Raw genomic sequence first — 12,358 nt, forward strand, 5'->3', positions numbered from 1 at the left:
GCGCGTCCCCGGCCGACTCCTGCAGCTCAGAGGGGTCCTCCCCTCGGGTCCTCTGAAAGTTTTGTTTCAGGAGGGTGACGGGTACATTTCCCTAGTTTTAAGTGGCGACACTTCTCTCTTTCATCCCTCCAGTCGTTTCAGCGGTGGCCGGGGGAGGCGTGTCACTCGCCATCTTGGATCAAGGGCGAGGGGACCAGTTTCGCGGGGACTTGAAGGCGCGTCCTGGGGTGATGAAAGTGGGGGCATAATCGCACGTCCTAGACAAGCCTTCTCAATCCTCGCCTCTTCCCCCTCCCCCACTCCAGCCTCCGGCCCAAGAGAGATTCCTCCATCCACTAAAGCTAGAGGGGTAGGATGGGTGCCTTTCTCGCGAGCATCCGCGGATCCCAAATTATACCCATCCTATCCTCCGGTGCTTCGGGCTCCACTTCGCTGGAGTGGGCGCGGCGGGGCGCCGAGTGGGAGCGAGTGGCTGGGTGCTGCCCCGCCGGGCGGGGAAGCAGGGTGGCCGCGGGGGTGCGGAGCCGCCAGGGCCCGGCCGGCCTGACACCACCTGGCGGAGTCTTGGGGAAGAGTCTTAAAGGCGCGCGCTCCCCGCGCCCGGCGCACTCCAGCGGGAGCCGCCGAGAGCTCGCCTCCCTCTCCCGCCCGGCACCTCGGGAGGTAAGTGCCGTCCGCCGAGCCGCAGTCGGGGCGCGGTGGGGCAGCCCCGGGCGGCCCCGCGCTCGGGAAGCTCGGGTCGGGGCCGCGGTAGCCCGGCGGAGCCCAAGTTATTGGAAGGCCTCGGAGGGCAGCTGGAGCGGCGAGCGCCCGGGCGGGGACGGCGGCGCTGCCGCGGGGCCAGGGCCGTCTGGGGGCGGCCGTCCCCCGCGGGGAAGCCGAGGAGGCACCGGCGCTCGGCGCACGCTCCGGACGCGGCCCCGCGCCCCGCGCCCTTGGCGCGCTCCGGCCGCGCCTCCGGCGAGCCTAGCCCGCGGGAGCCGCCACCCTTGCTCCGCGCGTTGCCGCCGGCCGGGGGCCCCCGGCAGCCCGCTTGCCCCGCGGTCGCGTCCGGTCACGCCGGCAGGTCGCGCTCGGCGGCCGGCCAAGCCCGCCCCAGCCGCGCCGCGCCCGCGCCCGCGCCCCGGGCCACCCCGCCCGGCCTCTCGGCGCTGCGCCCCTCGCCTTCCCCAGCTCCAGTCGCTCGCTATTTTCACACCTCCCAGTGCCCCGGCCCCGGCGCCTGATTCAGTGCTTAGTAATTAATTTGGCGTTTCAGAATGGTCAGCGGGCTGGATAATGGGCGCATTCATCCCCCGGGCTAATCTGAACAGAGGTGGGAAGAAAGGCTTTCACAGACAGAAAATGCCATTCGCTGAGCGCTCAAAGGGGCTGTCACTCCCAGAATAAATCGCCGCCGCGCCCGCCGGCTCCTCTGGCCATTTCCATACAGCCCGGCCCGCGCCGCGGACCCGCCGGCCTCGGCCGCGGCTCCCGGGAATCACTCACTCGACTGCCTTCGACGGGAAAGTCGGGCGAGAGCGAGACCCAGGCGGGGCCCGAGGGGAAACGGAGAAGCAGGGGGCTCGGGTTAAGGCCACAGGGGACAAAGAGCTTGATTAGAAAAGCAAATGCTAAACTAAGACGGAGGCGCAGCTAATTCCAGGCGCGGACCTTGGAGCTGGGCTGGGGGAACATCCGTCCCACATCCCGCGGTTCGCCAAAGAGGAGGATGCGCGGCCCAGAGCCGACCGCAGCAGCCCGAGGTCACACAGCAAGCGTCTGGATCTCCAAATTGTAAATGGAATCCAGGGCACAAGCACTGATCCTAGAGGCAAGGCTTGCCTGACCCTCGACCGAAAGTTTAATCCCGGGTTCACTGCGACATCAGCTCTTTGCCCGCGGGGCTGGGAAGGTGACACAGTGCCCTCCGCGGCCTCCAGCTCTTACTCCTGCGTGGACCCTGGGGTCTGCTCCTGGGGTATCATTTGAGTGGGTGACGGTGCTTTATCCTCTGACTTCGGGTCACTCCAAGGGATAGGCACAGGCTCTGAAAGCTGGGACCTCTCCCTGGTGGCGACACCTGCTCTCTGGGGAAGGCGGATCGTACGCTGCAGCCGCGGCCCCAACCGCGAGGACCGCACCCAGACAGCGCCCCCAGCCCGGCTCTGAAGCCGCGGGTTGGGCAGGGCCGGCTTGGCTCTCTCCCGGTGAAGCTCCAGGCCCTTGATTTTTCCTGCCTTGGGGGCTCACCGCGCGTACACCTGGCGGGGGCGGATTTGGCCCTGGGCCCTTCTGCCCGGTGGGCCCCTCCCCTCGGGGGAAAAAGAAGCAGCTCCGGTCCCAACGTCCACCCGCAACTGGGCGGAGGGGCTGGAAAGACCAGGGCGGAAGGAACTTCCGGAACGGCCGTCGGTGTCTCAGTGTGTGGGGGATCAAATCCAGCGCCCCTCCCTGGCCTCTGAGGGAAGCCACTCCTGAGTCTCAGTTTCTCTGTCTGCAAAGGAATGAGGGTGGAATGAGGTCTCGTTTGGCTCAAGCGTGGGGCTCTGGGTAAAAGAGCCACTGAGCGGCACCCCCCCCCCCCCGACCCCTGCATCTCCCCAAGTCTTCACCCACACCTCTCCTCCCAGTATAAGGATTCTCTCCATTTTTTTTTTTTCCTGGCACTGTTTCCACCCAGCCTTGCTGCATCTGGGTTCTGGTAGCCAGCTCTCCACACATTCTAAGAGCTGGGAGGGGCCTTTTGAAGAGTCTGAAGTCATTTTACCGGCAGTGATACTGAGCCCCGGAGTGGCCTGTGGTGTCATCCAGCCAGTTGGTCAGAGGACTGGAGCTGGAGAGGATTTCATGCAGAGAAGTGAAGCTCAAACCCTGAGTATCAACTCCTCCTGCGCCACCCGCTCCAACCCCCAGGCCTAGGGAGGGACCCAGAAATCTGCATTTTAAACAGGCCGCCCAAGGCCTTTCGGTTTGGGTGGGGTAGAAAGTATATTTAGGGCCACCAAGCTGAGCCGGAGCTGGGCTCTTTCCCCAGCAGCCCCTTCCCTCCCAGGCCACAAGCCTGGCTTGCTTTCGGTGACTCTCATTTGATGGGCAGAACAATCTGCCAGCTCCCACCCCTACTGGAGGCCCCTTGTCAGGGGTGGGGGGGAACACTTCTAGGAGATACCTCTGGATCCCCTGAATGTCAGCCTAAGAGGGAGCAGCTGATGGGAGAGCTGAGCACCCCGCCAGATGAGAAGTGGCCTAAGTGCACTCCAGGCTGACTGGACGTTGCACCCCCAAACCTAGGGGCCTCCTGTTACCAACAGGCTTTCACAGCTGGACCTAACTCTGCACTGCAGGCCCCACACAGGCAGTACAAAGGTGCCCGGCGGCCCCCCTTAGCCCGGCGAACCCTGCCCAGGCAGAGGCAGAGCAGTCTGCCCGAGGGGACCCATGCCAGCAATAACCCAGGTGCGCCCTGCGGCCCAGAAGGCTGGACACCTGCGCCCTCACTGGGCTGGGGCTCAGAGAAGAGGTGGGGGCGGCGCATGGGGAAGGCCTGGGGGAGCAGAGGAAAGCCAAGGCAGGGGGAGCTGTTAGGAACAGAGGGGGGCGAGGGGAGGGGCTGCGTCCCTATTTCTGTAAGCCGTTTGTAGCTGTGGATTGTAAAACTGGGCAGGATTCTCTGGAGTAATTCATAGTGTTTGGACAAGACAAACATTGTTCTGCTTTAAACAAACCTCCAGAAAGGTCAGGCTGGTTCATCCCTTTGCTGTGAGTCGCTGAGACTATCCAGATGATGAGAAAATCAGATCCTCGCTGAGGGGGCCCAGGCAGGAGGCAGCTGCCTCTTGAGTCCTTGGATCCAGGGTGAGGGCACCCAGCCCAGGGAGGGTCCTTGGCTCCTGTCGAAAAGGGCTGGCTCTCACCCTGCAGCCAGGAGACGTGGGGTGTGTGTGTGTGTGTGTGTGTGTGTGTGTGTGTGTGTGTGTGTGTGTGAATGGTGCCAGGATCATCCGAGTTCTCGGGCAAGGCCCGCATGACCTGCAAGGTGTCTTCTTCATGTGGGTAAAGAGTTAATGGGAGTTCTTGCTGTGGCTCAGCGGTAATGAAGGAGGCAGCATCCCTGAGGACGTGGGTTCGATCCCTGGCCTCGCTCAGTGGGTTAAGGATCTGGCGTTGCTGTGGCTGTGGTGTAGGCCGGCAGCTGCAGTTCTGATTTGACCCCTAGCCTGGGAACCTCCATATACCGCTGGTGTGGCCAAAAAAAAAGCCCAGAAAGATGTTGCCCTCAGACCAGGGCCCCACAGTCTGCCTTCCCCTCCCCCTCCCCGTTGGGAAAGAGAAACTTCTCGCAATTTCCCTTCTGGCCTCCTCACCACCACCACGGCCTCAGCGAGCTCTCTGGCTGAGACTTACCCTCCCAGTTCCCAGGCTGGGCCTGGGAGCGAATCGGGGGTTCTGTAAGTGTGAGCTGCCACGATGACGGTGCTTATGGCTGCGGTGGTGACCATGGCTGTGACCGTGATGACGGCCGTGGCCGTAATTATGGCCACGATGACAACCGTGGCTGCTATCTGGGGACTTGGGTCTGGAGGGATCTACCTGACCCCAAACTGAAGTGGATCCTGGTGGGGTTTTTTGTTTTGGTTTTTGGTATTTTGGGGCTGCCCCGTGGCATATGGAGTTCCTGGGCCAGGGATCAGATCCAAGCCGCAGTTGCGACCTATGCCACAGCTGCAGCCGTGCTGGATCCTTTAACCCACTGTGCCAAGCCAGGGCTTGAACCTTCCGTCCTGGCCCTGCAGAGACACTGCCGATCTGTTGCACCACAGCAGGAACTCCTGAAGGGGAAAGTTTGCATTGCTACTTATTATTCACGCTTCTTGACTTATTATTCATAGCAACTGATAATTAGTAAAGCATGGCGGATGCTCATGAATGCTGGACTCCAGTCCTTCTGCCGTGCTAGCTGTCACTGTCTGTACAGGAGCTCCTATGGCCCCGGGGCACTTTCTCCTGTTCTCAAGTGGTTTAGAAGCCACGGTGACGGAGTGGCACTGGGTTAGCTGGTTTCACACGACTTTATACAAATTATATTTGTTTAGGGCTTTTGACACATCAGGGTCTTTTTTATATGTTCAGGTTTACTCAGGACTCCTGATATCGATGGAAGAGAAGGAAGGAAGGAAGGAAAGGAGGAGAAAGGAGGGAGGGAGGGAGACGAATGCTGTCACTATTTTCTGGAGAGGACGTCGATGCTCAGAGAGGCGAAATGACTTGCCCACTGTCAGGCTGCGAAACAGGACACCACAGACTGGGTGGCCTGGGCCACACGTGTTCAACCCTCACAGCTCTGGAGGCCGGGAAGTCCAAGATCAAGGTGCCGGCCTGTGCAGTTGCCAGCGAGAGCTCTCTTCCTGCTTTGCAGGTGGCTGCCTTCTTGCTGTGTCCTTACATGGTGGAGCGAGGGATTGTTTCTCTCGTGTCTCTTCCTCTCTTACAAAGTTTCATTAGCGGGAGTTCCCATCGTGGCTCAGCGGTGGCGATCCCGACGGGGATTCATGGGGGCGTGGGTTGGACCCCTGGCCTCGCTCAGTGGGTTAAGGACTCAGTGTTGCTGCACGCTGCGGTGTAGGTGGCAGATGTGGCTTAAATCCCGCGTTGCTGGGGCTGTGGCGCAGGCCACCAGCTTAGCTCTCATTCGACCCCTAGCCCAGGAACTGCCATATGCTGAATGTGTGGCCCTAAGAAGAACATAAAAATGAAAATTTCGAATGTAGATATATATATAATTGACATATAACTTGTTGGTTTCCTGTCTCTTTTATAAAGATACCAATGCTAGCATGAGGGCTCCACCTTCATAAGCTAATTACCTCCCAAAGGCCTCACCTCCACATAGGATCGCACTGGGGACGAGGGCTTCAGTGGACTGGGGGAAGGATGCAGTCGTTTGGTCCCTAGCACCCACTGTCAAGGTCATGAAGTAAAATCCAAGCCTGCTCCTGCCAGACGGGGCTGGGAACCTGGGGTCCTGGGAGGCCCCACAAGCCAGGTGCGCAGCCAGGGGTGTGGCAGTTGTTCCCCAGGCCAGGGCGCGTCCATCCAGCCTTGGGTTTAGTTTCTGGTGTCCTTCTGGGGGCAGGCATGGGTGGCCTGATTGTGGTATCAGTAGGGAGCGGTCCCCCATCCCCCCCACCCCCTGCGCATCCAACTTTCCCTTAATACCTTGTTCGAGCTGAATAACTCACGTGCTTATGCAATCTGTTTGGAATCGATGGCCCATGTCTATTTTCATCCTGTACCACCTCTTGGAATTAGTCCCCTAAGTTTTCTCCCCATGCGACATGCAGACCAGCAATGCCTCGTGTTACCGACATTGGGGAAAAATAAGGCGTTCCACGTAATTGATTTTCGCAGTTAGCAGACGCTTACTCCTTTAAGCACAGGAACATTTTAGGTCAGTGTTTACCCCTCCCCCCCCCAAAATCATGATTTTTTTCCCCCCGCCTAAGTCAGCAGAATCGAGACTGGCCCGTGCTTCCGAGGTGTGGTTGAGTGGGTGACCAGCAACCCATTCCAGCCGGTCATTCTCAAGCCGTCTTTCCGAACATCAGCTCCTGGGCGATTCGCTCGGCCTTCCTGCCTCTGTTTCCTTCCCCGTAATCAGGGCACCGCCGGATGGACGCTCTCTAAGGGCCGCTCTCAGGCTTTCCTAACTCTGCTGGGCCCTCGGGAAGGTGGGTGGTGGCAAGACCTGCCCTGGTCCCCCGGCGGTGGCCATGGCGGCTTCTCCTTTCCCCTGTCCCTGCTCAGGGTGTCAGGGGTCCCCAGCCACCCACTCCCCAAGGATCCTGATCCATGGTTCTCTGTGACCCTTGGGAGAACAGAAAATGCCTGACCTCATCTTAGAACCCCGGCCTCCCCGCGGACTGAAATCCCCAGAGAGCACGGCGGCGACTCTTAAAGGCCCGGGAGACTACTGAGTCACTGCTGGACTGGGTTCTGAATTGCAAAGGATGCTGCGACCCCAACCTCCAGGAAAAGGGGGTTTACGCCACCTGAATGCAAACAGCAAGCTCTTGGCGGGAGTATGTTGGAGGCGCTGAACTCAGCTCTGAGGGAGGCAGAGAGCAAGGAGATGTGGTCACCCAGACCCTCGGAAGAAGGAGCCTTTCAAAACCAGAGCACCCTCTTTTCGTTCCTTTCCTTTACGCCAAGGTCACCACGCTTTGCGGGGTTGCAGGAGACCCTCTGAATCCTAGCATTTCTAGGATCTGGTGGTATGCGAGTTCCCTATGGCCGCTGTACCAGAAGGCTTCACCCTGGTGGCTTAAAGCAACAGAACTCATGGGTCTGGAGGCTAGAAGTTCAAAATCAGTATCGCTGGATTAAAATCAGGGGCTGTGGGAGTTCTCTGGTGGCTCAGCAGGTTAAGCGTCTGCTGTTGTCCCTGCTGTGGCTCTGGCTACATCTGCGCCACGGGTTCGATCCCTGGCCTGGGAACTTCTGCATGCTATGGGCACAGGCAAAAAAAAAAAAAATCAACGGCAGTTGCTCCAGAGTCTCTGGAGGAGAATCAGTTGCTTGCCTCTTTCAGCTTCTTGAAGCTGCCAGTGTTCCTCAGCTTTCGGCCACACCGCTCTGATTTCCGCCTCTGTCTACACCCGGCCAGCTCCTCGTCAGTCTCGTCGGAGCTCCCTGTTCCTCGGTCTCATCAGGACACTGAGCACCCACTCTGATGATCCACTGCCATCTGCCCATCTCAGGATCCTTCGCTTCATTACATCAGCAAAGACCCTTTGTTGCCATCGAAGGTCACACTCAGAGGTTTCAGGAATTAAGATCTGGCTCTCTCGGGGGGAGGGGGAACAGGTGCCAGCCTAGCACAGCTGGTCACATCAGTGGCCCATAATTTCGGGCTTTAACTTTCACGACTTTGTAGAGCACGCCCATTCTGCGCCAGGCAGGCTGTTGAACCCTGGGGTTTGAAAGGGAAACGATACACTTCTTCCCTCAAGAAGCTCATGGATTAGTCAGAGGAACAATATACTAAGAGCAAAGGGGGGAGTTCCCGCTGTGGCACAGTGAGGTCAGCAGCGTCTTTGGAGCCCTGGGATGCGGGTTCAATCCCGGCCCCGCACAGCAGGTTAGGAATCTGGCGTTGCTGCAGCTGTGGCTTGGGTCGCAACTGCGGCTCGGGTCTGCTCCTTGGCCTGGGAACTCCACGTGCCTCAGGGTGGCCCCCCAAAAAAAAGTGTGAAGGGAAAAGCAACTCCAAGGCCTTGGAGGTCCCCGGGATGCCCGCCGCTGCCCCTCCCGCTCCCCAAGCCCCCCACCCAGCTGGCCCTGTTCCCCCACCTCCTGCAGCTCCCTTCCTCTCCTAACTCTGCTCTACTGGATCCTTTGCAGAGAAGCCCCTCCCCAAGGGCCTCGTCTAAAATCCACTTCCCCTCCAGGCGCTGTTCCCTCCAAGGCTTTATTCATGTCCTAGGACTTAGCAAGTCAAGCTGCCCTTCTCGAGGCCCTCACCATCTCTACAAGCATTTTTTTGTTTTGCTTTGTTTTGGTTTCGGGGTTTTTTGGCCGTGCCCATGGCAGGACGTTCCCCCAGCCTGGGACTGAACCCTCGCCAGAGCAGCAACCTGAGCCACAGCAGTGACAACACCGGGTCCTCGACCTACTGCACCACCAGGGGCCTCTGCTGCAAGCATGTTGAAGTGTGATGACTCTAAGTTCCCAGAAAAGCCTAAACCCAAATGCATCCTGCGTTTTTTGGTGTGTTGTTTTGTTTTGTTTTGTTGTTTTTTCGGCTTTGGCATGCATCGCCTTGATACAGGATCTCAGTTCCCAGATCAGGGACGGAACCAAGGCCACAGTGGTGAAAGCACTGAATCCTAACCACTAGGCCACCAGGGAACTCCCAATGCATCCTGTTTTTATTGCCAGTTCTCTTCCTTTTTTGGCCTTAATAACACATTGAGTGAAATATCAAGAGGATCAGAATGGGGTGGGGTGGGGGGTGGGGCCTTCTAGGGGGAATTTGTGAGGAGTCATTTTTCACTTGTGATGATGGGGGGGGTGTGTGTGTGTGTGTGTGTGTGTGTGTGTGAGTGACCTAGTGGCATTTAGTGGACAGGAATCAGGGATGCTCAGTGTCCTGTAGTGGACAGGACTGTCCTGCTCAATGAGTGAAGAACTGTCTGGCCCCAAATACCAGCAGCACCTCTGGGGAGAAACCAGCTTAAGGAAACAGTTCGTGCCGGACTCCTAAAATAGTCTTTTCCAATGGTAACTGATAGCCTTTCACCCTATAAGAGTATTTCAAGTTATTTCTCCCCTCATCTGTCACCTTCTGCCAAACCCGTGCCCCGTGAACCATTCCGATAACTGCGAGAGAGCCTCCGGTTCACCCCCTTCCTCTTGAGGTCACGCCAGCATCACGTCTCCATTCGGTGGTTTCACGAGGGGACACCCTCCTTCAGATTTGGGGTACGTGCTTGGTGAGCAGAACCCCAGCTCTGGCTCCGAGGCCCCCGGTCTCCCCGTCCAGGGAGCCGGCCTCTGCTCTGCACCCTTTGCCTTTGTTTCCTTCCGCCGAGGCCAGTCTTCCACCCGCGACAAAGCTTCCCCGGACGGGGACCTGTTTTCTTTCTTTTACTAGTGTTCAGAACGGGACCTTGTCAAAAGCTTTTTGCAAATGAAAATAAATTACATCTGCCAGTTCCCCTTATCCACAGGCGTCTTTCACCCCTTCAAAGAGCTCTGGTAGATTAAAGGATTTGGTGGATTTGGGGTTTGTATGGGTTTCTCTGCCCAACTCTGGAATCCCCAGCCAAGACGCTGGCCGTGGGGCAGGGCCTGAGCTGAAGACACACATACACAACAGCAAGGCGACCGGTAAACCTCCAGGAAGCCCCACACCACACACGCCGGCTCCTCTGTGCTCGAAAGCCTTTTCCAGCACAATCGCATCTCCCGACTGACCAGGGGCCTGGGCTCCCCTGAGCAATTTCCACGAGGCTGATCGGGTGAGCTGGAGCTCTAAAGGGGCCCCTCAATTCTTCCAAGGTGAACAATCTGAGGATTACGAGTGGTCAAAAAACCCCCAAACCCCAAGCCCCCTAAACTGTCATATATCGAGCAGCTCCTCGGCCAGCTTCTCCCTCTCGGGTTCATCATTTTTAAATCACCCTCACCCGCCTCTCAGGTAAGTGCAAGGACCCCCATTTCTCTGTGAGAAACCTGATAGGTTTTCCTTCACGATGGGTGAAGCAACTTGCCCAGGGTGACACAGTGACGCTCGGAATGGGGAATCCAGGTTTGTCCAAGTTCTCTCTGTTTCCGAGAGCAGCACGATGACTCTGCCGAGGAGCCCGGGTCCCGGCCTCAGCATCCTCTGCTGCTGCAATGTCCAGTCTGTGTTGGGAACCGTTTCATTTAACATATGTTCTCGGAGTTCCTGCTGTGGCGCAGTGGGGTGCGCTGTGCCTCTGCAGCCCCAGGATGCAGGTTCGATCCTCAGCCTGGCACAGGGGGTTAAAGGATCTGGCAATGCAGCAGCTGCAGCATAAGGCTGCAGCTCGGATTCAATCCCTGGCCTGGGAACTTATATATGCGGTGGGTGAGGCCATAAAAAAAATTTTTTTTTTCAAGCGTGTTCTCCTAACTGCACCAGACCTGCTCAGAAGCACAATCCAGCTCATGCTGCTGGTAACCTGGATCCCCTCTCCTAGAGGTGTGTCAGCTGACATCCCCCAAGCCTGGCAGCCTAAGAGCTCCAAACACTGGAACCGGGTCACTTTAGTTCACAGCCCCACCCCTCTGTTTGTCAGCGATCTGAGCTGCAGCAGCTTGACTTTCCTGAGCCTCAGTGTCCTCCTCTGGAAAATGGAGCTAGTGGTGTAACTTTCTCATAAGGTTCTCATAAGGACTTTGAGTTCATGACTGCTAAGGGGTTTTGTAGAGGGCTTGGCACTCCGTAAGCACTGTGTAAATAAGTGTTTGATTTCAAAAGGAAAACCCTCAGTCATGCCCAAGGTGAAGGTCCCTCAGGTCATCTCATTGCTCCGAAGCCCTGACTCTTTTCCTGCGCTGCTTCCTTGCCAACCATGAGCCTCTGCCACCTGCTGTGCCCCTCGTCATGGGACATTCCCAACCCTGCATCCTCACCCAGTTCGCCTGTTCACTGGTTGCGCCCCCTCAAGCCTGGACCCGCACCCACACTGTTTGCGGGGCTGTCCTTCTCCCACACCACACACACCCAACGCCCAGGTAGGGGGAGCTGTTGTCCTCCTCAACCCCCGCTGTTTTTCCGTTTTGAAAACCGTGGCGATGCCTCCTTCCCCCACCCCCCTGCCATCCCCTCCCCACGGAAGTCACTCTCCCCCCCCCCTTTTATTTGGTCTTTTTGCCTTTTCTAGGGCCGATCCTGTGGCATATGGAGGTTCCCAGGCTAGGGGTCGAATCGGAGCTATAGCCACCGGCCTACGCCAGAGCCACCGCAACACCAGATCTGAGCCGCGTCTGCAACCTACACCACAGCTCACGGCAACGCCGCATCCTCAACCCACTGAGTAAGGCCAGGGATCAAACCTGCAACCTCATGGTTTCCAGTCGGATTCGTTAACCACTGCGCCACGACGGGAACTCCACTCTTCCCCTTTTTTGAAGACACCAGCACTGGGGCCCGCGAGCCCTGATGCTGGTCCCGGGGATCTTTCATACCCAGGTGGACAGCCCTTCTGGTCGGCCTCCTTAGCGCTGCTTCTCCTCTGCTCCTCCCAGCAGAGACCCCCTGCCCCTTGGCCTTGATGGGCCCTGTCACCACCCCATGCTGTCCACCTCTGGATCCCCCCGGCCGACGTCCACATTCAGACTAGGGTCCCCTCCGTCATTCCTGTCTCGCCTCCTCGTCTATCCTCCTGAACTCTAGACCAGCTCTGTCCGATAGAACTTTCTGTGACTTGGGAATGTTCTTTCTTGCCATGATGCAAGTTCTTTCTGCATTCTTTCATTTATCTGGCCACACCCGTGGCATGCAGAAGTTCCTGGGCCAGGGACTAGACTTGTGTCACAGCAGGAGCCAGAGCCACAGCAGTGATAACGCTGGATCCTTCACCACTAGGCCACCGGGGAACTCCCCTGAGCTTTCCCCTGTACTTTTAGCTCATTCAAGCTGCAGCTGAATGAGCAACACGTGGTTCCTGGCTGCTGTCTGGAACAGCTGGGCTCTGGACCCCTGGCCTCCGCTTCCTCTCCCGCCACTGGCCTGTCTTCACGTCCTTCCCCCTCGAGCCTTGTCTCTGTGGTTCATGGCCTCAGCTACCCTCTCTCCCTTGCCCCTCTGTCCCACCTCCGGAAAAACACCTTCACCTCTGGCTTAATC

The 12,358-nt window shown here is 58.1% G+C and overlaps 1 protein-coding gene across 3 annotated transcripts in view; it reads left to right on the top strand.

Annotated features, from left to right (window-relative positions):
- Nucleotides 1–12,358, top strand: part of NTN1 (netrin 1) — a 241,409-nt gene that overhangs the window by 34,767 nt on the left and 194,284 nt on the right. Inside the window, 1 exon segment of one of the 3 annotated variants that reach the window (NM_001044548.1) lies at nt 596–663. The exons of 1 other annotated variant lie outside the window; for it this stretch is intronic. The gene's annotated coding sequence lies outside the window, so the exon portion shown is untranslated. 3 annotated transcript variants of the gene reach the window in all.

Source organism: Sus scrofa, chromosome 12, assembly GCF_054392235.1.
Source record: "Sus scrofa isolate SSC_HxYL_T2T_F1_AM1 chromosome 12, Sscrofa_HxYL_maternal_Yorkshire_Landrace_v2.0, whole genome shotgun sequence".
Lineage (NCBI taxonomy): Eukaryota > Metazoa > Chordata > Mammalia > Artiodactyla > Suidae > Sus > Sus scrofa.